Below are 5,697 nucleotides of genomic sequence, written 5' to 3' on the forward strand. Positions count from 1 at the left end.
GCAAGAAACGCGGAAGTGTGAAAAAGGCCTATTGATAGTAAAAAGGACTTAAATATTGATATTTTTCTCACCCACACCTCTCATATCACATCTGAAGATATAGATATAATCACTGGAGTCATATGGATTACTTTTATGCTGCCTTTATGTGCTTTTTGAGAGCTTCAAAGTTCTGGCCACCATTAACTTGCATTGTATGGACCAACAAAGCTGGAATGTTCTCCTAAAAAACTTAATTTGTGTTCTGCAGAAGACAGAAAGTCATACACATCTGAGATGGCATGAGGGTGAGTAAATTATGTGAGAATTTAAATTTTTGAGTGAACTATCCCTTTAACATGACCATATCTAGGGGTCTGAATGCCTTTAGCCTACAATATGAAATAGTAATAAGTATAGGACGATGAAATAATACATTAGGAGGGTGAAATAACTAGGAGGAACTACACTCTATGTTGACATGATTTCTTGTCTAATTTGTTTTCTCCGTTAACGCAGATGACATAAGCATCCTGTGTGCCTGTTTACTATTTTAGGCACTGCCTTTTTGACCTGAGGTGGTCTTAAATTTCACCTGTGCCATCTGCCTGTCTGTGACTCATGTTTTTGCTGATTTGTTTAAGGTCTTCATGTGAAAGTAATACTGTAGAGTCTGAAAAAAATGACTTTTCCATGAGCACTTAACCAGTCATTAAAAAAAAAAAAAAAAAAAAAAATTCCTGTTGCATTTTATTCTGTTTTGAATACTATTCTGATGCCAGTGAAACTTTGTAATATGGCACTTTTCATACCACTGTCTCCTTAAGATGATTCGCTTATGTTTTCCTCTTTTGTAAGTCGCTTTGGATAAAAGCGTCTGCCAAATGAATAAATGTAAAAGTAAATGTCTGATTTTACATTCTGGACTGTATAATCAATCCAAGAACATTTCCACACTTAAATAATATATCTGCATTTATCCACAAGCAACAAGTGAAACAGCTCAGTTTGTCTTCAGTTAAAGAGATCGTCCATTTAAAAAGGTTCCCCTTGACAGCCATCAAATTATATTAATGATCATTAATGATTTACTTTCTTATTAAATATCAGTCTGAACATTATATTTAATAATGACTATATGTAATCAAGCATATATATATATATATATATGTGTGTGTGTGTGTGTGTGTGTTTCACAATTCCTGACATTTAATCGTAGAAAACATTCCCTGTCTTAGGTCAGTTAGGATCACTACTTTATTTTAAGAATGTGAAATGTCAGAATAATAGTAGAGAGAATGATTTTTTTCAGCTTTTATTTCTTTCATCACATTCCCAGTGGGTCAGAAGTTTACATTCACTTTGTTATTATTTGGTAGCATTGCCTTTAAATTGTTTAACTTGGGTCAAACATTTTGGGTAGCCTTCCACAAGCTTCTCATAATAAGTTGCTGGAATTTTGGCCCATTCCTCCAGACAGAACTGGTGTAACTGGGTCAGGTTTGTAGGCCTCCTTGCTCGCACACGCTTTTTCAGTTCTGCTCACAAATTTCGGATTGAGGTCAAAGCTTTGTGATGGCCACTCCAATACCTTGACTTTGTTGTTCATAAGCCATTTTGCCACAACTCTGGAGGTATGCTTGGGGTCATTTTCCATTTGGAAGACCCATTTGCGACCGAGTTTTAACTTCCTGGCTGAAGTCTTGAGATGTTGCTTCAATATATCCATATAATTTTCCTTCCTCATGATGCCATCTATTTTGTGAAGTGCACCAGTCCCTCCTGCAGCAAAGCACCCCACAACATGATGCTGCCACTCCCATGTTTCACGGTTGGGATGGTGTTCTTCGGCTTGCAAGCCTCTCCCTTTTTCCTCCAAACATAAAGATGGTCATTATGGCCAAACAGTTACATTTTTGTTTCATCAGACCAGAGGACATTTCTCCAAAAAGTAAGATCTTTGTCTCCATGTGCACTTGCAAACTGTAGTCTGGCTTTTTTATGGTGGTTTAGGAGCAGTGGCTTCTTCCTTGCTGAGCAGCCTTTTAGGTTATGTCAATATAGGACTCGTTTTACTGTGGATATAGATACTTGTCTACCTGTTTCCTCCAGCATCTTCACAATTTCCTTTGCTGTTGTTCTGGGATTGATTTGCACTTTCGCACCAAATTACATTCATCTTTAGGAGACAGAATGCGTCTCCTTCCTGAGTGGTACGATGGCTGCGTGGTCACGTGGTGTTTATACTTGTGTACTATTGTTTGTACAGATGAACATGGTACCTTCAGGTGTTTGGAAATTGCTCCCAAGGATGAACCAGACTTGTGGAGGTCTGCAATTTTTTTCTGAGGTCTTGGCTGATTTCTTTTGATTTTCCCATGATGTCAAGCAAAGAGGCACTGAGTTTGAAGGTAGGCCTTAAAATACATCCACAGGTACACCTCCAACTGACGCCAATTAGCCAATCAGAAGCTAACTGGCTAAATGCCTAAAGGCTTGACATCAATTCTGCATCACTACCTCTCATGCATATTGTTTATTTGTTGTATATGTGACCCATATGTGTATATTAAATGCACTTAACACTAATGTTACATTTTTATGTTACATTTCATTCTCCTTCCATTGTGTAATTAAATATATGTTAAATACTATGTTCATGTATGTGTTTATGTGTAGTATGCAACTATAGCAATATGTTACTCTTCTGATGCTTCTATCCAAAGTGCATAACATTATACCTATTACAGGGATAGTTCTTATGGAGCAACCTAAGGTCAGATGCCTAGATCACTGCAAGAGAACAATGGTTATAGCTCCTGGACCACCTATTTAGTGTGTTTGAACATGAAACTTTCTTTATTCAGTACACCTCACCACTCTGAACAACAAAAATAGGTAATAGAGAAATATAAGGTAAAATACTGTAGCAATATGGAGTACAAAAGGTTGTCATTTTACAAATTTATAATTTATAAGTGTGGGGATTGGGGCATATTGAAGGGGGAGGCAGAATGATTAATGATGAGTCCCAGGTGTGTTGAGTTAGACACACGATTAAGAAGGTATAAATATTGGTTGCGGTGACCAACAGAGGTGTGTTTGTCGCTGAAAAATCTGTAATGTTCCCTGAGTTTTCTCTTTATCCTTTCATATAGGTATGCAAAGTTGATAGCTTTGTGTGTTGCTTTTAATAGCGTTGTGTGTGTGTGTGTGTATATATATATATATATATATTACACACATTTTTTTATGGTGTGATTTGAGGTTTATCTGTGTTTTATGTTTGTTTTGTTTTTTTGTTGTTTTTTGAGCTTCTTTGGGTCTAGTGCTGCAATTTTGGATTTGTGCTTTATTGTGGTTGTGTATTCTTGCGAAGGTTGTTCTCCTTTGTTAGTATTAAAATGTTTGAGATACAGTAGGCAACTATGTATTTTTGTTTTCTTAAAGGGACCAGGCCAGTCACTGTTTCTCTATTGTTTTTATGCATTTTGTTTTATGTAGCCTACTGCATGTGTTGAATTTGCCAATTTTTTGCATGTGTATGGTGTTGGCTTTCTGTCTCTTTCCCTCTGTTTTTCACAGGTGGCGGGTTGTTGGTGTGTGCGTGTGTGAAGCAGACTCGACTTTCCTGTCTGAGGAGCACAACCAGTCTATTTCAATGCAGTCTTTTATTTCTTTTGACATTTTACCATGCACATTTGTACTTCTAGAATTGCAATAATACATTTTGTATTCATTTTCTGGCCTTTCCGTTTACTGGCCCTTTGTGGGCAGGACAATTGTAGATATTTGGGGTACCTCCTGCCCTTACCAGGAGGTGGCATAGTCAAGCACTTGAAAATGATGGGGTGTTCGTACCCCCAGGTACTAAGGATAGAGGTGTGTGTGTGTGCGTGCAAAAAAATAAACGTCCTCTCACTTTCAACTGCTTTTATTTTAAGCAAACTTAACATGTGTAAATATTTGTATGAACATAAAAAGATTCAACAACTAAGACATAAACTGAACAAGTTTCACAGACACGTGACGAGCAGAAATGGAAAAATGTGTCCCTGAACAAAGGGGGGGGGGGGGGTCAAAAGTAACAGTCAGTATCTGGTGTGGCCACCAGCTGCATTAAGTACTGCAGTGCATCTCCTCCTCATGGACTGCACCAGATTTGCCAGTTCTTGCTGTGAGATGTTACCCCACTCTTCCATCAAGACACTTGCAAGTTCCCGGACATTTCTGGGGGGGAATGGCCCTAGCCCTCACCCTCCGATCAAACAGGTCCCAGACGTGCTCAATGGGATTGAGATCTGGGCTCTTTGCTGGCCATGGCAGAACACTGACATTCCTGTCTTGCAGGAAATCACACACAGAACAAGCAGTGTGGCTGGTGGCATTGTCATGTCAGGATGAGCCTGCAGGAAGGGTACCACATGAGGGAGGAGGATGTCTTCCCTGTAACGTACAGTGTTGAGATTGCCTACAATGACAACAAGCTCAGTCCGATGATGCAGTGACACACCGCCCCAGACCATGAAATCGATCCCGCTCCAGAGTACAGGCCTTGGTGTAACGCTCATTCCTTCGATAAACACGAGTCTGACCATCACCCCTGGTGAGACAAAACCGCAACTCGTCAGTGAAGAGCACTTTTTGCCAGTCCTGTCTGGTCCAGCGAAGATGGGTTTGTGCCCATAGGCGACTTTGTTGCCGGTGATGTCTGGTAAGGACCTGCCTTACAACAGGGTTACAAGCCCTCAGTCCAGCCTCTCTCAGCCTATTGTGGACAGTCTGAGCACTGATGGAGGGATTGTGCGTTCCTGGTGTAACTTGGGCAGTTGTTTTTGCCATCCTGTACCTGTCCCGCAGGTGTGATATTCAGATGTACCGATCCTGTGCAGGTGTGGTTCCACGTGGCCTGCCACTGCGAGGATGATCAGCTGTCCTTCCTGTCTCCCTGTAGCACTGTCTTAGGTGTCTCACAGTATGGATATTGCAGTTTATTGCCCTGGCCACATCTGCAGTCCTCTTGCCTCCATGCAGCATGCCTAAGGCACGTTCACGCAGATGAGCAGGGAAAACATTGTTTAAACCCTTTACAATAAAGATCTGTATAGTTATTTGGATTTTTACAAAATTATCTTTAAAATACAGTGTCCTGAAAAAGGGACGTTTCTTTTATTTTGCTGAGTTTATATATAATCAAACACACACATTTTGTTAGTCCGTTGTACTTATATTGTACATATGTGTGGGTACTTTTTTAAAGTAATTTAATATTTTATCACCAAACATGGAAATGGCCCATATTACAGTTAAACAGACTTTGTTTTTATGCTGTTACCCATAACTCATAATCCATTTTCAATGCATCTTCAAAATTGAGTAAATTATATATTAAATATGTTAAACATTATCATTAAAGTAAATTTTCCTTAAATAGTTAGCCCACGTGATCAAAGATAGGCCTTTTATTTGAGAAATTTCTTTGAAATACAGTTTAAAATACCACTTTATGAAGTTAAACGGCATAGAATTGACACTACTTCTCAATTTGATAACCATCTCAAAACATTCACTGAACGGCCTCATGTCTTCAAGAGTAATGGGATGTCATGTTTTATGCATTTATATAGTGGGCTCCGTCTTGACGTGGGCGGGATTGGCCATTGGCGACCTACTGCTCATACGTCAGAGCCCAGTAGTAATAAAGCAGTGACGAAGAAC

This window comes from Myxocyprinus asiaticus, chromosome 13 (assembly GCF_019703515.2).
Source record: "Myxocyprinus asiaticus isolate MX2 ecotype Aquarium Trade chromosome 13, UBuf_Myxa_2, whole genome shotgun sequence".
Classification (NCBI taxonomy): domain Eukaryota; kingdom Metazoa; phylum Chordata; class Actinopteri; order Cypriniformes; family Catostomidae; genus Myxocyprinus; species Myxocyprinus asiaticus.